Raw genomic sequence first — 22,164 nt, 5'->3', positions numbered from 1 at the left:
CTCAGCCCACATCAGTATTTGAAAAGAGGTTGCTACACGTCTGTTTACTATTCGGAATAGCGGGCAATACGTCGCAATCGACATCTCCGCTATTCAGTAGCACTGCGGGGTGTAGTAATCGATGAATGACTTTAACTGTTCGGCTTACCATGAAGAATCGTATGGACTATCCTTCTCGCCGAGTTCAGTGTGTCATCAGAGCCAGAGGAAGGCACCTGTGCCACGTCACCCGGAGTGGGTAATTCAGTGCGGTGTTCTTAGACATCGGGTGAGTTTGTGTGATGGTCCGCAGATTTGCACAGAATGACGCGTGCTGGAATTCTCGCGTGGGCTTTAAGGCTGCAGTCTCTTGGCTACCACAAAGTACGAACACTTGGTTACGCCGTTCGCACGTCGCGTTCCTGCCGGTTCTGTTTAGTGTGTGATCGCAGTATGTGCGTTGCCGTCAGTTTCGAAACGAAAGCTGGCAATTTAATCGAGAAGTTACGCGCGCTCTCTGCTAAGCCTTTGATCCGCGTTAAATTTGCTTAAACTGCTGCGTGTTCCAATAACGTAACGTTACTTGTCATATATGACCTCTGTTCGCAATGTCTGAACCCGTCTGAGTTGAGTAAACTGTGGCACAACAGGCAAAATTATGTTTTTTTTTTCGTTTTTGCCGTGCGTTATCCTTTTATGTAGGAGACAGGTAATATTTCAGCTCTCAATTTACAGTGAATTGTTTTGATGTTTTCTGCCGTAGTGCTCTTCGGGTGAATGCCGTCCTCGGTATAAAAGTACCTGGAAATAATTCCATTAACTGTATATCAGAGTGTCATTATTTGTAATGGAAGATGTGGAGTACTTAGTTCTGTGGGAATGACATGCACGCAACCAGACGCGTTCATTAAATCGAGACAACGTCGTTACCACCTGCCGCCCTCACCGTCTATATGATAATTTAGTGCATTGCCTCTGTGACCGTGGACGCTAACTTCAGCGCCGAGAACGGTTGGTTTAAAACTTCCTGACAGATTAAAACTGTGTGCCGGACCGAGACTCGAACTCGGAACCTATGCCTTTCGCGGGCAAGTGCTCTACCACTTGCCCGCGAAAGGCAAAGGTCCCGAGTTCGAGTTTTGCTCCGGAACACAGTTTTAATCTGCCAGGAAGTTTCATATCAGCGCACCTCCGCTGTAGAGTGAAAATTTCATTCTAGAACAACCCCAGGCTGTGGCTAAGCCATGTCTCCGCAATATCCTTTCTTCCAGGAGTGGTAGTTCTGCAAGGTTTGTAGGAGAGCTTCTGCAAAGTTTGGAAGGTAGGAGACGAGGTACTGGCGGAATTAGGGCTGTGGGGACGGGGTGTGAGTCGTGCTTGGGTAGCTCAGTTGGTAGAGCACTTGCCCGCGAAAGGCAAAGGTCCCGAGTTCGAGTCTCGCTCCGGCACACAGTTTTAATCTGCCAGGAAGTTTCATATCAGCGCACACTCCGCTGCAGAGTGAAAACTTCATTCTAAGGTTGGTTTAGCCTATTGGAATGCTGACGGTGAAGGAAACTTTAATCATTGTAAGCAGGCGAAGAGGAGGGGAAGTGGTAGCGTCGCATAGAATACGATCACTAATTTATTGCTATACCTTCGAAATATTTTTTTAGCTTTCTGTCTTACATTGGCTTTTGTTTCTATCACCATGCCGCCATTCATAATTTGTACTTGTGAACATTGATCATAGTTGGCTACAATCTACGGTACGTACAAAGAGAGACCCCCGATCAGACCCAGAGAACGGCGCGCAGCTGCAACGCTCCTCTTCAGCTGGGTTCCTTCTATCGCTTTGAACCACCAGTCACCCTCTACGCCGATCTGCTGCAAGTCCTCACCGCTTCCGTCTCTCCACCTTTCATTTGGTCTACCTGGAGATCTTCTTCCGCGGAGAGTGGAAATCCGTCGATTACGAAGACCATCGATGTTCGTCCATCTCAGTCAGCGACATGCCCTGCCCATACAAGACGTTTGGGTCTCATCAGACCCACCGTATTTAGACTGTTCTAGATCTCTTACAGCTTACAATTACTCCGGATCATCCGTTCCCCAGTATTTTATACTGTGCCGGACCATACATCTTAAGATTTTCGGTCGAAAATATTATGTATTTTGATGTGAGCTGATTCACAGCCTGAGTGAAATTTTTGTAGGAAGTCATTCCTCTTCAGATTGTTAAAATTTGTATTTACTCTGACTGCACTTTCGGCACATGCTGCTCTGTTCAGTTCGAAGACAGGTTTCGTACAGCTCTTCACGTTACTAAATCCTGCGCAAACCTCTTCATCTCCGAATAACTGCAACCTACATTCATTAGATTGCTTACTGCATTCGAGCATTTGCGCGCTCTACAATTTTCACCCCTCCCACACACCCCTCCGTTACCAAATCGACTGTTCCTTGATGACTCATTATGTGTCCGACCAACCGATCTCTTCTTTCACTCAACTTGTACCATAATCCTCTTTCTTCCCCAATTCGATTCAGAACATTCTAATTGGTTTCCGAATCTTCCCATCTAATCTTCGGTGCCACCAAAGTTCAAATGGTCTGTTCTCTCGTCGCCACTTTCCTTCGTTCCACTTCTATGTATCACTACGTTTCGGGCGAATACTTCCGGAAAATCATTTTCCAAACAAACAAACAGTGCCCTACGTGTAAAAAGCTACTATAACAATCATCCTAGGAGCGGGTGTTGATGCAGCTCCAGTCCTTTGGATCTGTATTCTACAAGTGTACTTTTCAGGAAGCAGGTGTTAAATTTCCACCATATGTGTACACTGTGATATGTATATCCAGTTGGTCTTCTGTCCTGTTAGCAAGTTCGTGTCAGTCCGATGACACGGATGCCTTTTTCCTTTTTGGCAGCGCTCCCTCCTGACGTATAACTGCCGGCTGTTGTGGCCGAGCGGTTCTAGGCGCTTCAGTCTGGAATTGCGTGACCACTACGGTCGCAGGTTCGAATCTTGCCTCGGGCATGGATGTGTGTGATGTCAAAAAATGGTTCAAATGGCTCTGAGCACTATGGGACTTAACATCTGAGGTCATCAGTCCCCTAGAACTTAGAACTACTTAAACCTAACTAACCTAAGGACATCACACACATACATGCCCGAGGCAGGATTCGAACCTGCGACCGTAGCAGTCCCACGGTTCCGGACTGAGCGCCTAGAACCGCTAGACCACCGCGGCCGGCAGTGTGATGTCTTTAGGTTAGTTAGGTTTAAGTAGTTCTAAGTCTAGGGGACTGATGACCTCAGATGTTAAGTCCCATAGTGCTCAGAGCCATTTGAACCATTTTTAACGTGTAACTTTTACCTAGGTGTGAACCCGTCAGATATGGTGTCGAATTGCGTCAAGAATCCTATTGTAACGATGTTAATAGTACCGCACACATCTTGGTTGAATAGGAGGGTCTAGATTTGGCAGTGGCGGATTATGCACTAACTCCTCCAACTCTTTGAACACAGTGTAGAAAAAGTTATAAACTGCGACGCCTGTCCTTCCAAGGAGAGTGAGGGAATGGTCACCGGTGGGTGGGTAGGGTGGGAGGGGGGGGGGGAGGGGGACGCGTTGCACCAGCGCTCTCTAGACGGGTGGTGTTGGTTATACATCATGCCTGTTAAGAGGTTAGCCCTCTTTGAACGCAAGAAAAATAGGCGATATTCCTGATTTTTTTGTAAGTAAAGTAAGAAGTAATGTTAAATCTGATTATACAGCTCTGTTACTTACACTTTCATGTTTGTGTCCGTATCCGACGCTTTCTGTAACGGCTGCACCCCTTGAAAGGACTTCTTGCAGCTGGAACATTGATCATCGGCGGGAATTCCCGAAACCCTTCTACTGGACCTGTAGCAATATAATTTTATGTAAGCCATTTTCAATATACACTGAAGAGCCAAAGAAACTGGTACACCTGCCTAATACCGTGTAGAGACTCGCGGGCACGCAGAGTGCCGGCGAACGACATGGCATGGACTCGACTAATGTCTGAAGTAGTGCTGGAGGGAATTGACACCATGAATCCTGTAGGACTGCCCATAAATCCGTAAGAGTACGACGGGGTGGAGATCTCTTCTGACCAGCGCGTTCCAAGGCATCCAAGATCTGCTCAGTGTTCATATCCGGGGAGTTTGATGGCTAACAGAAGTGTTTATTACTCAGAAGAGTGTTCCTGGATCTACTCTGCAGCGATTCTGTATGTCTGGGATGTCGCATTGTTCTGCTGGAATTTCCCAAGTCCGTCGGAATACACAATGGACATATATGGATGCAGGTGATGAGACAGGATGCTTACGTACGTGTCACCTGTCAGAGTCGTATCTAGGCGTATCAGGGGTCCCATATCACTCCAACTGCGGATGCGCTACACCATTAGAGAGCCTCCACCAGCTTGAACATGCAAGATCCATGGATTCTTGAGGTTGTCTCCATGCCCGAACCCGTCCATCTGCTCGACACAATTTGAAACGAGACTCGTCCGACCATGCAACATGTTTCTAGTCATCAATTGTCCGATGTCTGTGTCGGCGGGCCCAGGCGAGGCGTAAATTGTGTCAAGGGGTAGAAAGGTACAAGAGTGGTCCTTCGGCTCCGAAAGCACATATCGATGATGTTTTGTGGAATGGTTCGCACGCTGAAACCTTTTGATGGCCCAGCATTGAAATCTTCAGCAATTTGCTGAAGGGTTGCACTTCTGTCACGTTGAACGATTCTCTTCAGTCATCGTCTATCCCGTTGTTGCAGGATCTTTTTCCGGCCGCACAGATGTCGGAGATTCGATGTTTTACCGGATTTCTGGTGTTCACGGTACACTCGTGAAATGGCTGTGCGGAAAAATCCCTAAATCTTGCTAACCTGCCATTGTAGCAGCAGTAAACCATCTAACAACTGCACCAGACACTTGCCTTACATAGGCGAGGCGTTGCCGGCCGCAGCGCCGTATTCTGCCTGTTTACATATCTATGTATTTGAATACGCATGCCTATACCAGTTTCTTTGGCGCTACAGATTATTTTCTGTCAGTATACATAGGATAGCTGAAAAATTCTGACAGAATGATTATGTGCTGAAAAAAATGTCACAGCTTTTGCCCAAACAATGGAATGCGTATGCTGATAGGGAATTCAATTTAGAATGCCAGCATCAGCTTCCAATAAAATTGCATGACCGTTCTGAAGTTATGTTTCCCGCTAATATAGAAAAAGAAGGTTTCGAGAAAAACGCTCTTAAAATTTTGGGTTGCGTTTTTTGTAGTTAAGTTAAAACATACCTGTAGTCAACGATCCCTGGGCCACATAGCAACACAGCAACCTTTCCAGATCCAAAAGGAGGTTACCCCCTGCTACTCCACCTCCTTCGTGGCCGTAGCAGTGCTGCGGGCCTCTTTGGCAGCTCCTGGCATCCACTGGTCTGATATGTTTTTCGTCTACGTTTGTGCAGAGGTTGTAACAAGCTGATACAATCTCAAGTTCGAGCACTTTCATAATTTCCACAATGCCTGGTGGTCGTCGTTGAAATTACGTACTGCCACAATGGTCGCAATGTTGACTATTTTAGCCCACTGTGAATGGTTTTCGGAGACACTTTTTCACAAATCGCCTTGTAGCTCGATAACGGAATTTCTAACGAACTGATTCTCACTTCCAGAATGAGATTTTCACTCTGCAGCGGAGTGTGCGCTGATACTAAACTTCCTGGCAGATTAAAACTGTGTGTCGGACCGAGACTCGAACTCGGGACCTTTGCCTTTCGCCGGCAAGTGCTCTACCACCTGAGCTACCCAAGCACGACCCACATCTCGCCCTCAGAGCTTTATTTCTGCCAGTATCTCGTCTCCTACCTTCCAAACTTTACAGAAGGTCTCCTGCGAACCTTGCAGAACTAGTAGCACTCCTGAAAGAAACGATATTGCGGAGACATGGCTTAGCCACAGCCGGGGGGATGTTTCCAGAATGCGATTTTCACTCTGCAGCTGTTCTGCAAGGTTCGCAGGAGAGCTTCTGTGAAGGTTGGAAAGTAGGAGACGAGGTACTGGCAGAAGTAAAGCTGTGAGGATGGGGCGTGAGGCGTGCTTGGGTAGCTGAGTTGGTGAGCGCTTGCCCGCGAAAGGCAAAGCTCCCGAGTTCGAGTCTCGGTCCGGCACACAGTTTTAATCTGCCAGGAAGTTTGATTCTCACCTTCTTCGCCTGCGCATGCACAAAGAGGAGAGTCCATCAGTTCTAGTAGATGTAGGTTGTTTTTAAAACGACCGCGATTAAATTTCATAGGTGCTACGATTGTCGTAAAGTAGCGCTGAGAGCGTTTTCTGAATATGCTAGTGAGATTTCGGGATCTCAGGGTGTATTTTGCTTGAATTTTTCCCCTTTGTAATTAGTTCTTCTTTTTCAACATTCGTCCCTACGTCACTGTCACCGTTAAGTCGCTGTAGGAAATCAATGCGCGGTAAATTTGGACCGCGTATCTTCCCTTATGAGTGTTTGGATTGTAAAGTCTTCCAGAAGTCGCTGGCAACAAGAAATCCACTCAGTGATATTTGAATGAAAGCCGCCGCATTAGTTATGTAACTCATCAAGTCGGACGTGGCGTTTTTCTGTGCTTACGGTGTCCATGCCAGGAACACAGTCGGACCAGAAGTAAATCGTTCCTTGTTTCTCCATTTTTTGCAATAGAAATATCTTACGATATATTACAGGAGTCAGATTCACAGATAAGGCTCGGTATCACTATTTAATCGATTGAAACCGCAAGAACACCAGAAATGTGTAGAGGCGTTGCTGACGCGAAATTCGACTGGTTGCCTTATAACCTCCTCAACGGTGGTGGCATTACACGCTGTAGCACTTTATCAACGGTAATACGATTTATTTTTGTTTATTCTGTCGCTGTGGAAAATTGTTATTCGCCATCAAGACTGCTGCTCGGAAGTGATTTTACGTAATAATTTCACCCTCAGTTTCGTTTGTTCCCCGCTTCTGTGCTTTCAGAATGTTTGGCAATTCTGCAGTAATCTCTAGTACCCGCAAACATGGCTGTTTCATCTATGAACGCGCCTCCGGCTCGTCTAGTAATCTGTGCCTCCGCCCACGTACAGCGGTTTGATGTCCGTCACGTGTCCTAAGACTTATTGTACAGCCGTGACGTGCTCTGAAGGGTTATCACAGACGCCGGTCGCATTTTTTCCAGTTACGTGTTTGAAGGATATATGAGACAAGCTGAGTTGTGGCGCACGTCACCCAGTGTTGAAACTTTTCTGTTCCAAACTAGTCCTCTGCGTGAGTCTACGGCTATCGTCCTGTGAACAAGTCGGTTGCGACAGTTCGGGTTTTGCCCGTGACTGTGATTTCCTGAACTGACTGCCCTTCACAATAATTTCAATAAGAGGTAGCATAATGCCATCTAAACTGGGGTAGTGTTTATAACGCCTCACGTAACAGTGCCCTTGTTGCTGTCGATTTAATCTTGCCGACACCTTTCTTTAACGCTTTATAACGAATTCTGTTCAATTTCAACAGTGTATGAGACATTGCAGATTATTAACCAGATGCCGGTAGAGACGTTGGGGATGAACAAGTGCTCAGCAGATGTTGAGTGTCACTTTGAGGTCTGTTCCTCAAGTAACAGCGTTAACTGCTGGCAACATACTTAAGTATCAGTGTTTGCGCTTCTCTTCCAGTGCGTGGTTCCTATGTCAGTCTCGGTCTGTCTCCGTGCATAAACATGTTAACAGCTTTCTTGCCTGAAGACGCATCTGGGTGTGTCTATTTGTTTCCACATTGCACGGAAGCGTCCAGTGAATACGCAGACTGAGGTGTTGGTATGAGATGTCCGAAGAGATATTTATCTACACTCCTGGAAATTGAAATAAGAACACCGTGAATTCATTGTCCCAGGAAGGGGAAACTTTATTGACACATTCCTGGGGTCAGATACATCACACGATCACACTGACAGAACCACAGGCACATAGACACAGGCAACAGAGCATGCACAATGTCGGCACTAGTACAGTGTATATCCACCTTTCGCAGCAATGCAGCCTGCTATTCTCCCATGGAGACGATCGTAGAGATGCTGGATGGAACGGCTTGCCATGCCATTTCCACCTGGCGCCTCAGTTGGACCAGCGTTCGTGCTGGACGTGCAGACCGCGTGAGACGACGCTTCATCCAGTCCCAAACATGCTCAATGGGGTACAGATCCGGAGATCTTGCTGGCCAGGGTAGTTGACTTACACCTTCTACAGCACGTTGGGTGGCACGGGATACATGCGGACGTGCATTGTCCTGTTGGAACAGCAAGTTCCCTTGCCGGTCTAGGAATGGTAGAACGATGGGTTCGATGACGGTTTGGATGTACCGTGCATTATTCAGTGTCCCCTCGACGATCACCAGTGGTGTACGGCCAGTGTAGGAGATCGCTCCCCACACCATGATGCGGGGTGTTGGCCCTGTGTGCCTCGGTCGTATGCAGTCCTGATTGTGGCGCTCACCTGCACGGCGCCAAACACACATACGACCATCATTGGCACCAAGGCAGAAGCGACTCTCATCGCTGAAGACGACACGTCTCCATTCGTCCCTCCATTCACGCCTGTCGCGACACCACTGGAGGCGGGCTGCACGATGTTGGGGCGTGAGCGGAAGACGGCCTAACGGTGTGCGGGACCGTAGCCCAGCTTCATGGAGACGGTTGCGAATGGTCCTCGTCGATACCCCAGGAGCAACAGTGTCCCTAATTTGCTGGGAAGTGGCAGTGCGGTCCCCTACGGCACTGCGTAGGATCCTACGGTCTTGGCGTGCATCCGTGCGTCGCCGCGGTCCGGTCCCAGGTCGACGGGCACGTGCACCTTCCGCCGACCACTGGCGACAACATCGATGTACTGTGGAGACCTCACGCCCCACGTGTTGAGCAATTCGGCGGTACGTCCACCCGGCCTCCCGCATGCCCACTATACGCCCTCGCTCAAAGTCCGTCAACTGCACATACGGTTCACGTCCACGCTGTCCCGGCATGCTACCAGTGTTAAAGACTGCGATGGAGCTCCGTATGCCACGGAAAACTGGTTGACACTGACGGCGGCGGTGCACAAATGCTGCGCAGCTAGCGCCATTCGACGGCCAACACCGCGGCTCCTGGTGTGTCCGCTGTGCCGTGCGTGTGATCATTGCTTGTACAGCCCTCTCGCAGTGTCCGGAGCAAGTATGGTGGGTCTGACACACTGGTGTCAATGTGTTCTTTTTTCCATTTCCAGGAGTGTATATCATGCACGGATAGTCTGCAAATCACACTTAAGTGCCTGGCAGAGGGTTCATCGAAACACCTTCACAATTCTCTGTTATTCCAATCTCGTATAGCGCGCGGAAAGAACGAACATCTATATGTTTGCGTACGAGCTCTGATTTCCCGTATTTTATCGTGGTGGCCGTTTCTCCATATGTACGTCGGCGTCAAGAAAATATTTTCGCATTCCGAGGAAAAAGTTGGTGATTGGAATTTCGTGAGAAGATTGCTCCGCAACGGAAAACGCCTTTGTTTTAATTATGTCCACCCCAAATCCTGTATCATTTCAGTGACACTCTCTCCCCTTTTTCGGCATAATACAAAACGTGCTGACGTTCTTTGGACTGTCTCGATGTAGTCCGTTAACCCTATTTGATAAGGATCCCACACCGCGCAGCAGTATTCTAAAAGAGGACGGACAAGAATGGTGTAGTCAGTCTCGTTCGATCTGTTACATTTGCTAAGTGTCCTGCCAATAAAACGCAGTCTTTGGTTAGCCTTCCCCACAACATTTTCTGTGCGATCCTTATAATTTAAGTTGGCCGTAATTGCAATTAGTAGGTATTTAGTTCAATTTACGGACTTTAGATTTGACTGATTTATCGTGTAACTGAAGTTGAACGGATTTCTTTTAGCACTCTTGTGGATGACATCAAACTTCTCGTTATTCAGGGTCATTTGCCATTTTTCGCACCATACATGTATCTTTTCTAAGTTGTTTTGGAATGTTTGATCTTGTGATGACTTTACTAGTCGATAAGTGACAGCGTCATCTGTAAACAACCAAAGACGGCTGCTCAGATTGTCTCCCAAATCGTTTATATAGATAAGGAACAGAAAAGGGGCTATGACACTACCTTGGGGAACGCCAGGAATCACTTTTGTTGTACGGGAAGACTTTCCGTCAATTACTATGAACTGTGACCTCTCTGACAGGAAGTGACGAATCCAGTCGCATAACTGAGCCACTTGTGTGGTACCGTGTCAAAAACTTTCTGGAAATCCAGAAATACGGAATCGATCTGAAATCCCTTGTAAATAGCACTCAACACTTCGTGTTTCACAGGAACGATGTTTTCTAAACCCACGTTGACTGTGTGTCAATAGACCGTTTTCTTAGAGGTATTCATAATGTTAGAAAACCATATATTTTCCAAAATCCTGCTGCATATCGACGTTAACGATATGGGTCTGTAATTTAGTGGATTACTCCTACTACCTTTCTTGAATATTGGTGTGGCCTGTGCAACTTTTCAGTCTTTGGGTACGGATCTTTCGTCGAGCGGACGGTTATATATGATTGATAAGTATGGCGCTAATGCGTCAGCATAATCTGAAAGGAACCTAATTGATATACAGTCTGGACCGGAAGACTTGCTTTTATTAAGTGAGTTACGTTGCTTCACTACTCCGAGGATATTTACTTCTACGTTACTCATGTTGGCTGCTGTTCTTGATTCGAATTCTGGAATATTTACTTCGTCTTCTTTTGTGAAGGAATTTCGCAAGGCTGTGTTTAGTAATTCTGCTTTGGCAACACTGTCTTCGATAGTATCTCCATTGCTGTCGCGGAGAGAAGGAATTGATTGTGTCTTGCCACTAACATAGTTGACATATGAGTAGAATCTCAAGATTTTATTTTAATAAATCTTTATCGTGCAACTGTTTGTGGGGTCATCAGTTACCGTGACGACTAGAATCTCTTTGGATTTTCTGCCAGGCTTCGAGGCAAAGTTTCGTTGTGGATACTATTATGCGCATCTCTCATTGAAGTTCGCGCTAAATTTATCGGCGAAAATTGGAAACACTTCCGAGATGATGACTGTTTCGTGATGACAGTGCAGCCTCTCATCGGGCAGCATCTATGGGTCAATAGTTTACGGACAACAACATTCTTGATATGGACTGGTTTGACCAGTTCCGGCCTGAAACCAATGGAATACGTTTGGGCTCAGTCAGAACGCTGATTTCGGTCCAGACCCCAGCCTCCTACGTCGCCACCTCCTCCGGTTTCGGCTCTCGAGGCAGAGTGGGCTGCCATTCCTACAGACACACGAAATACACAGTGTCCCCAGCAAAAGTTGGAGCTACCATTAAAAGCCAACAGTGGACGTACGCGATATTAGTGTCCACTGATAGCTGTCACTGTACTGTTGATCGGGTAGGGTACGTGCGTACTGTGCAAGTCACTATGAAGCGCGTGTTGCAGTGTACTTCGCACTGTGCCCGATGTTGGGGTTCCTTCCCGTTCCAATCAGCTATGGAATGGAGGAAAAATGACCGCTTAAAGAAAAATGACCGCTTAAAGGCCTTTGTTTGTGCTGTAGTTGGACTAATCTTGTTTCCACAGTCATGGGAACGACACGTAGGCGGCTCAACAATATCTGTAGATTCTTCGCTAAAACTGTTTAATGGAACTTAGTAGCAGGACACATCGGGATTGTGCTAAACTGGAGAATGCTGCAGCCTATCGTCTTGACATGTCTCTGAGTGGAAGAGGTGTGATATTCATTTTGACTTTGTTTGGAGTGTGACTTCTAAGTGAATTTTTTTGTACATCCATCCTTCTAACTGGAGGTCTTGTGGAGCACGGCCGATCGCTGTTGTAAGAGAATGAAACGCCTACAGTCATCCTTATAATTTTATTTATCGTGTAGCAAAAAAAAAAAAAAAAAAAAAAAAAAAATGGCAAATGGCTCTGTGCACTATGGGACTTAACATCTATGGTCATCAGTCCCCTAGAACTTAGAACTACTTACACTTAACTAACCTAAGGACATCACACACATCCATGCCCGAGGCAGCATTCGAACCTGCGACCGTAGCAGTCGCGCGGCTCCGGACTGAGCGCCTAGAACCGCTAGACCACCGCGGCCGGCTATTGTGTAGCTTCCAGTTTCGGCCGTTCAGTGCGCCATCTTCAGGCCGTAGTTGATGCTGAAGGGATTAACACAATCCATATATACACCGCATCAGTGGCCAACATTACTGGTTTATGCAGACTACACGTAAACTTTGGTGTCAGCACTGCAAACGTCAACTGCAAACGTCACTGCAAACGTCAACACTCGTAGCGCCGCAGCTGTAGGTTGGCAGTTCGAACCATACCGAGGTTCGGCAGGGGCCGCAGCTGCCAACACACGGGCATCACGTGTGCGTACAGCGACTGGTCGGTGCCTCCTTAAATACCGGGGTGGACATTTGGTTTCAGTGCACCGAATCCACAAGCAGCAGTGTTTGTCCGTCGTCTACGAGACGTAGGCATCACTCAGAGGCACAGTGACAGCACTTTAATATTTTAGAGGACTTGTAATAATTTCAAACGTCTAATTGTGCTGGACATTTCGCAACAAGAACATTCATTTGAATATTTTTTCATAGTTAATAAATATCATTTTATTATTAATTGTTGGAAATGTTTCTGATTGAAGATAGCCTACACCGTCCTCCTGCATTCCCAACAGACTATACGTGATCAAAGTTATGAAGATCATTTTCGAACATCCTGTGTGTGTATAGGAGAGCGTCTAAGCGTGCTTGCCTCTGGATTTTTAATACACCAGAATGAAGAAACTACCTACGGCCCGATTCTCATTACATGAATTATAACCAAGGTTTATTGCAATGTATTTCTTTCCAATCTATCGAATTTCTCCAGACACGAACATTTCTATAAAAATCCCTCCACCACGCCTATGGACGACCTGAAAACTATGTCCAATCCGGGAAGATCCAGTGTTGAGAAATTATAAGTTTCTCCTAAGTTAATTAAGTGAAATATATTTGTGCTCATAGTAAGATTGAGCGACTACGCTCATAGCTTACCTGTACATGGATACAAGATGTTAAAATGTGTCCCGGCGTAGGTTCGAGTCCTCCCTCGGGAATGGTTGTGTGTACTTTTCCTTAGGATAAATGGTTCAAATGGCTCTGAGCACTATGGGACTTAACATATGAGGTCATCAGTCCCCTAGAACTTAGAACTACTTAAACCTAACTAACCTAAGGACATCACACACATCCATGCCCAAGGCAGGATTCGAACCTGCGACCGTAGCGGTCGTGCGATTCCAGACTGAAGCGCCTAGAACCGCTCGGTCACAGCGGCCGGCTGTCCTAAGGTAAGTAGTGTGTAAGCTTAGGGACTGATGACCTTAGCAGTTAAGTCCCATCAGATTTCACACACATTTGAACATTTTTTGTTAAAATGTAATTTGGGTGAGCAATTTTAAGGTATTATTTTAAAAGTCGGACTGCTGGCTCTATGCCAGACTTGGGAACCGGAGAGACGTCTCTGATTGATTACCTGTCTCTTCGAATCACTTTCGCCAGCCAGACTGAAAGTGGTTTTCTACGCGATACACAAACGCTTACAACACAAAAAACATACCTGCATATTAACACTATCACGCACACACATTTCAGTACGAATAAAACTTTTAGAGGTAACCTTGGGTTGCACGATCAAGATTATAGTGTTTCGATTTATCGTAAGAAGCTGCAAAGTTAATTTAAAAATGATTTTTGCTCATTCGTATTGCTTAAATGTTAACAAATAACACTGCAAGTGATTCTGGTATGCCAAAAGCGTGATGGAAACAAAGCCGCCGTAACTATTACATATAATGTACATATGAATCAGAGTAATATATGAGTGGGAGCAATCGTATGGCTGAGTAAGGTGTGACCTTCAAGATAAATTCAGAGCGATATACAATATCTGCAAGGATGATTCGTATTATGGAACTTTATTAAACAAAGAAATTCGAAGGTAATTAAATGATGACATATATTTTCTGCACAAGTGGCAGTGTATACTTAAAATGCAACTGACCAAGCCACCAATGAAAAAAGTTGTATCGTCACTACATCATTTACAAATAAGAGTGACTTTCGGCCTTTACGTGATGATCGCCTTTAGGGTTTGACCTCCGTTTATCTGAATTTTCCCGAAGAGAGAGCCAATTGGGGAAGGGCCTTACGTGGTGCATAGTGTCCATCATGTGCTGAGACCTCCCGCATCCTTCGTCGACGTGGATCTGCACTTCCCCTCATTCTCCAGCTATTGGGCGATGTCACCTTCCTGGGTGCGTTTTCCTCCATCCTCTGTGCAGTATCGGTTTCTGCACTTTCGACGATAGTGGACTTCTTAGCTCGTTTGCGCCTGATATCCAGCATGGTGGCTAGTCCGTTGTGGTGGGGCTGCTAAGAAATACGACCCCTCCCCCTCTGGCCACGATATGGGAGGAACGCCAGGCTAAGGATGACACCGAAGCTTATTCACCCCAGTACTTCGTATGTAAGAGAGTTGATGGGGAATCTTTCTTGTCAATAAAACCTCAGTTTTTTGTGGATCATTTAGAAGACAAGTTTGGGGAGGTGGAGGGCTTGTCCAAAATGCGGTCAGGGTCGGTGTTGATCAAAACAGCATCCTCTGCCCAGTCACAGGCACTACTCGCCTGTCACAAGCTGGGAGATTTTTCTGTTTCCATCACGCCCCATAAGAGCTTAAATATGGTCCAGGGTATCATATTTCACAGGGACCTTATTGTTCAGTCCGACGATGAGCTGCGCGCCAATTTAGAGTGGCGAGGTGTCCATTTCGTCCGGCGCGCCCACCAGGGTCCGATGGATAATCAGGTTGCCACTGGTGTCTTCATCGTGGCCTTCGAGGGTGACACTTTACCCGAGAAGGTCTACTGCTGCGACGTAAAGCCATATATCCCTCCCCCGATACTTCGCTTTAAGTGCTGGAAGTTCGGCCATATGTCCTCCCACTGTACTTCCAGCATCACCTGCCGGGATTGTGGACGTCCTTCCCATGCCAGTATTCCCTCTGCCACGCTTCCTGTCTGTGTCAAGTGCAGAGGGCACCATTCGCCTTGCTCGCCAGACTGCAGGATTCTCCAGAAAGAAAGTAAAATAATGAAATACAAGACCCTGGACAGACTGACCTACACTGAGGCTAAGAGAAAATATGAGAGGCTACATCCTGTGCATATGACGCCAACCTATGCCGCCACTACGACAACGGTTCTACTATCTTCCTTTCGGCCGCGTCTCAGAACCGTCAGACTCCACCTGCCGCCTTGATTGGTAGGGATCACTTCCCAACCTGTTGTTCCTGCACCACGTATTTCAGGAGCCACCCCCCCCCCCCCCCCCGCCCAAATCATCGGGACGTCAGTCCCCACTTCTCAGCCGGAGAAGCGTAAGTCTTCTTCGGCTCCTCTCGCCAGGAAGGAATCCCTTGGGCCAGTCCCTTCCCAGGTTCCTACCAGTCGCAAAGCTGACAGCTGCCAGTGGCTGAAGCAAACACAGGTAGCTGGTCGTAGGGCTTCACGGTCCTCCTTAGTCCCTGAGACTGAATGAGTGAAGCTCTCCCAGTCGGACAAACCTAAGCAGTAGCGAGAGAAACCTAAAAAGAAAAAGACCGTCAAGAACCAAGGCACTGAGGTGGCACCCACACCACTACTGCCTAAAAGCTCTGTGCTCACGTAAAGCATACGACATGATCTGGCGACAACATATCCTTGCCACATTGTATGAGTGGGGTCTCCGGGGCGCGCTACCGATTTTTATCCAAAACTTCCTGTCGCTCCGTACTTCCCGTGTCCAAGTTGGTGTCTCCCATAGTTCCCCCCGTATTCAGGAGAATGGCGTTCCACAGGGCTCCGTATTGAGTGTCTCTCTATTTTTAGTGGCTATTAACGGTCTAGCAGCAGCTGTAGGACCTTCTGTGTATGCGGATGACTTCTGCATTTCGTACTGCTCCTCCAGTACTGGTGTTGCTGAGCGGCGCCTACAGGGAGTCGTTCACAGGGCGCAGTCATGCGCTCTAGCCCACAGCTTCCAGTTTTCTGCCGCGAAGTTGTGTGTCATGCACTTCTATCGAATTCGCACCATTCAAACAGAACCAGAACTTTACCTTAATGACTATCCACTCACTGTAGTGGAGACATATCGATTCTTAGGACTGGATTTCGACACCCGGTTGACTTGGCCTCCTCACTTTCGTCAGCTTAAGCTGAAGCGCTGGCAGCACCTCACTGCCCTCCGCTGCCTGAGCAACACCATCTGGGATGGAGATCGCTCTACGCTCCTGCAGCTCTACAGATCCCTTGTTCAATCGCGCCTTGACTATGGGAGTCTGGTTTACGGTTCGGCGGCACTCTCAGCGTTACGTTTACTCGAACCACTGTATCACTGTGGTGTTCGCCTAGCGGCGGGAGCTTTTAGAATGAGTCCGGTGACCAGTGACCTGGTGGAGTCAGGAGTCCCTCCATTGAAGGTTTAGGCGTAGACAACTACTCACCAGTTACGTTGCAAACGTTCGTAGCTCTCCATCGCGTTCTCGCTCCCCACGCCCGGGTTCCCGGGTTCGATTCCCGGCGGGGTCAGGGATTTTCTCCGCCTCGTGATGAATGGGTGTTGTGTGCTGTCCTTAGGTTAGTTAGGTTTAAGTAGTTCTAAGTTCTAAGGGACTGATGACCATAGATATTAAGTCCCATAGTGCTCAGAGCCATTTGAACCATCTCCATCGCATCTGAATTACCGTCTCCTTTTCCCAACAACGGCGGTTCATCTCCCGCGTCGGCGGCCCAGGTCAGGGCTTACGATTGCGCTTCGCATCCGGTCCCTTCTGTCTGGCGTTCTTCCCGTTACCACCTCTCCTCGAGGTCCATTCGCGTACACGTCCATGGTGTTCGCTATTTCGACCCCGTCACTGCTGCCTACGAGCAATAATTATGTACTATGTGTCTGCTCTGTCGCTTTCCCAATGATTCCGCTCCATGTTATTTAATTTCAGCTCTTACAGTACTGTCTCAACGACTGTAGCAGAAATATTTGTTCTCGACAATGTGAAATCTTCTCTGTAACATCACACAACACCGCCATGTTCTCTTGATAATTTTCTTTATCAGGAAACCGGTTTTACAACAATCTTCCTCAAAAGAATCAGAGAAGTTAAATTCCCTCCAAACTTCAAAAGACAGTGAAAAACCCATCTTATTCACTACAGTCATCTGTCCCATGTGTGTCTGCAGCTCGTTCTCGTCAATCCCCCTCCCCCACAACTTTTCCCTCCACCAAGTTGGTAGAGTTCCTTATTTACATTCTGTTCTACATTAAGAGCCGCTGTCACTGTCATTTCTGTCTTCTCCTCTTTCTTTATCCCTTCCCTTCTGTAATACTAAACATGTATTCAAATATGCTATATCGATGTAAATCGTTCTTAACGCCCTTTTCTATTACTGTCATTATTGTTGTTATTAGTATCGACTACACTGAAGGGCCAAAGAAACTGATATAGGCATGCGTATTCAAGTACAGAGATATGTAAACAGGCAGAATACGGCGCTGCGGTCGGCTACGTCTATATAAAATAACAAATGTCTGGCGCAGTTGTTCGATCGGTTACTGCTGCTACAATTGCAGGTTATCAAGATGTAAGTGAGTTTGAACGTGATGTTACAGTCGGCGCACGAACGATGGGACACAGCGATGAAGTAGGGATTTTCCCTTACGACCATTTCACGAGTGTACCGTGAATATCCGGAATCCGGTGAAACGTCAAATCTCCGACATCGCTGCGACCTGAAAAAGATCCTGCAAGAACGGGACCAACGACGATTGAAGAGAATCGTTGAACGGGACAGAAGTGCAACCCTTCCGCAAATTGCTGCAGATTTGAGTGCTGGGCCATCAAGTGTCAGCGTGTGAACCATTCAACGAAACATCATTGATATGGCCTTCCGGAGCCGAAGTCCCACACCTGTACTCGTGATGACTGCACGGCACAAAGCTTTACGCTCGCCTGGCCGGTCAACAGCGACATGGGCCGTTGATGACTGGAAGCGTGTTGCCTGAACGAGACGTTTCAAGTTGTATCGAGCGGTTGGACGTGCACGGGTATGGCGACAACCTCATGAATTCATGGACCGTGCATGTCAGCGTGAGACTGTTCAAGCTGGTGGAGGCTCTGTAATGTGACGTGTGAAGTTGGAGTTATATGGGGGTCTAGATGCGACTTTGAGAGGTGACATGTACAGAAACATCATGTCTGTTGATCTGCATCCATTCATGCCCATTGTGCACTCCGACGGACTTGGGAAATTGGAGCAAGACAATGTGACGTGCCACACGTGTAGAATTGCTGCAGACTGCCTCCAGGAACAATCTACTGAGTTTAAACTCTTCCGCTTGTAACGCTGGAAATGCATATCCTCCTATTTCCATCTATTGTACTATAAATTTTTTTTCTTATTTTGTTACCTGAAAATATGACATTTCTGTGTCTTTATATATTGTAATTGTTTTACTATTTGTATATATACATTTATGCATTTATGTCGATGTATAATTGGTTTGTTTTGTAAATATTATTTGTATTTTTACGCTGGGTCTGGCCTAGGGAAAACTATGCTATCGAACGATGACATCGATAGGTCGTGTGGAGAACCAAAGTGTTTAGGATCTTTGGAGTGTTAACCCTGCCGCGTGGAGCGCGGGCAGAGCGGAGTCTGCCTGGAGTAGGGTGGTGGAGCAGGTGTGCTGAGTGATGCTCCCGCGAGTTGCCGCGCTTCCGGTGTTTGAAAGCATGTAATTGCGCTCGACTTGCTATGATAATTTCCGGCACGGTCTCGCGGACGGGAAACATTAGCAGGCACACATCAAGAGCCCATTTCGCCTGGTGACCGTGTCAAGAAGAAGGCGCGCCAGCATTCAGCTTCTGCAACAGCTACGGCCGACAATGAGTGATTGTCGCCACCTCCTCGATCGACGACTTCAAACCTTCAATCAACCAACAAAGCAGACTGAATTCAAACGTCAGCATTAAAGTAATGTCATTCCATTTCAGCGCTTTAATTTCAAAGTTCAGTTAAAGTATTTATAGCTGGCTACCATAACCAAACAGAATTATATTTAGATTACACAAGCACAAATTAAGAGTGCGAGTTTTGTTACTGTATTTTAGCTTATCTGTGACTGCAGCTCAGCTTGGTACGTACTAAATTTTACTATTGTTAATTGTTCAAAAATATTTAATTCAAGTTCAAAGTTAAATTTCTTATTTCTGAATTGCGTAGATTAAAGTAATATTTGAGATGATTGTTGAGGTAGCCCAAGACTAACCTTATTTTATTGAATTTCATAGTGCTTCAGAAACAAAGTTCACTATTAATTTCAGTCACTAAATTAACTTTCAATTTTCCGGTTATTTAATCCTTTTGCTAAATTAAGTCAGAGTGTAGCGAAATTTATTACTTCTGGCATTCAGTTTTCACACAACACGTGTCAACCTTCAGTTGCCACGCTTTTAGTGCTAATTATATGTGCAATAACCTTTCTTTTTCAGTTATTATAGTAGTTGTCCATAGGACTGGCGACCGTAATTTTCCCCAAATCTCAAATATCTAATTAATGCCAGTTAATAGTTAACGTACCGACCGCACATTTACTTTCTTTATGGACTTTACCCTTTTTCAAAATTAATTTCCACCAATTTCATTTGCATTTTTCCTTTTATTTAGATGTAACCTTTCCTCCCTATTTACCTACAGATTAACTTCGGAGACGATTGCTTTTCCCAAATTTCCATTAGGTACACGCGGTTTAATTTTTCACTGTCATTAAGGTCGATAAGTGAGGGGGAGGTTACACGCTTGCTACCAAACTCGCTAGACATGAACATTATTGAGTACATCTAGGATACCTTGCGGGCGATGCAACCTTGCAACGTTCAGAAGAGATGTCAACCCTCTCGTACTCTTACGGCCTTATGGACAGCCCTGCAGGATTCATGGTGTCAATTCCCTACAGCACTACTTCAGACATCAGTCGAGTCCATGCCACGTCGTGTTGCGGTACTTCTGCATGCTCACGGGGGCCCTACACGATGTTAGGCAGGTGTACCAATTTGTTTGGCTCTTCATTGTAGTATTTTCATTTATTGTCAGTTATTATTATCGGGTCCACCTGTTTAGGTGAGTGGTCACGTGCTTGCCTCCCATGCAGCGGGCCCAGGTTCGATTCCCGGCCGGGTTGGAGATTTTCTCCGCTCGTGGACTGTGTGTTGTGCTGTCCTTATCACCGGCACGCGAGTCGCCCGATGTCGCGTCGACTGCAGTAAGACGCAGTCGGCGGCCGAACTTCCACAGATGGGGCCTCCAGGCCGGCAATGCCGTATGATCGTTTCATTTTTTTCTTGTTATTGTTATTAGTGTCACGTATTATCGTTATTATTTTGTTGTGGCTGTCTTTGTAATATATTTAGTATGTGTTGTTCCTGGTCAGATCTAAGAGAGGGTCTTGAGGTCCTAATCTGGTCAGGCTAACTAGGCAGTAAATACGCTACTGGCCATTAAAATTGCTACACCAAGAAGAAATGCAGATGATAAAAGGGTATTGATTGGACAAATATATTATACTAGAACTGACATGTGGTTACATTTACACGCAATTTGGGTGCATAGATCCTGAGAAATCAGTACCCAGAACAACCACCTCTGGTGGTAATAACGGCCTTGGTATGCCTGGGCATTGAGTCAAACAGAGCTTGGATGGCGTGTTCAATGTACAGCTGCCCATGCAGCTTCAACACGATACCGCAGTTCATCAAGAGTAGTGACTGGCGTATTGTGACGAGCCAGTTGCTCGGCCACCATTAATCAGACGTTTTCAGTTGGTGAGAGATCTGGCCAGGGCAGCAGTCGAACATTTTCTGTATCCAGAAAGGCCCGTACACGACCTGCAACATGCGGTCGTGCATTATCCTGCTGCAATGTAGGGTTTCGCAGGGATCGAATGTAGGGTAAGGCCATGGGTCGAAACACATCTGAAATGTAACGTCCACTGTTGAAAGTGCCGTCAGTGCGAGCAAGAGGTGACCGAGACGTGTGACCAATGGCACCCCATACCATCACGCCGGGTGATGGCCAGTATGGCGATGACGAATACACGCTTCCAATGTGTGTTCACCGCGATGTCGCCAAACACGAATGCGACCATCACAAAAATGGTTCAAATGGCTCTGAGCACTATGGGACTTCACTTCTTTGGTCATCAGTCCCCTAGAACTTAGAACTACTTAAACCTAACTAACCTAAGGACATCACACACATCCATGCCCGAGGCAGGACTCGAACCTGCGACCGTAGAGGTCGCGCGGTTTCAGACTGTAGCGCCTAGAACCACTCGGCCACTCCGGCCGGGCGATGCGACCATCATGGTGCTGTAAACAGAACCTGGATTCATCCGAAAAAAATGACGTTTTACCATTCGTGCACCCAGGTTCGTCGTTGAGTACACCATCGCAGGCGCTCCTGTCTGTGATGCAGCCAGCGTCAGGGGTAACAGCAGCCACGGTCTCCGAGCTGATAGTCCATGCTGCTCCAAACGTCGTCGAATGTTCTTGCAGATGGTTGTTGTCTTGCAAACGTCCCCATCTGTTGACTCAGGGATCGAGACGTGGCTGCACGATCCGTTACAGCCATGTGGATAAGATGCCTGTCATCTCGAGTGCTAGTGATACGAGGCCGTTGGGGTCCACCACGGCGTTCCGTATTACCCTCCTGAACCCACGATATTGTGCTAACAGTCATTGGATCTCGACCAACGCGAGCGGCAGTGTCGCGATACGATAAACCGCAATCGCGATAGGCTACAATACGACCTTTATCAAAGTCGGAAACGTCATGGTACGCATTTCTCGTCCTTACACGAGGCATCACAGCAACGTTTCACCAGGCAACGCCGGTCAACTGCTGTTTGTGTATGAGAAATCGGTTGGAAATTTTCCTCATGTCAGCACGTTGTAGGTGTCACCACCGGCGCCAATCTTGTGTGAATGCTCTGAAA

At 46.8% G+C, this 22,164-nt stretch overlaps 1 long non-coding RNA gene across 1 annotated transcript in view; it reads left to right on the top strand.

Annotated features, from left to right (window-relative positions):
• LOC124711737 overlaps positions 1–22,164 on the top strand; it is a 1,117,457-nt gene that overhangs the window by 342,891 nt on the left and 752,402 nt on the right. The gene's annotated exons all lie outside the window — the stretch shown is intronic.

The sequence above is a fragment of the Schistocerca piceifrons genome, chromosome 8 (genome assembly GCF_021461385.2).
Source record: "Schistocerca piceifrons isolate TAMUIC-IGC-003096 chromosome 8, iqSchPice1.1, whole genome shotgun sequence".
Lineage (NCBI taxonomy): Eukaryota > Metazoa > Arthropoda > Insecta > Orthoptera > Acrididae > Schistocerca > Schistocerca piceifrons.
This window is presented reverse-complemented; position numbering and strand designations above follow the sequence as displayed.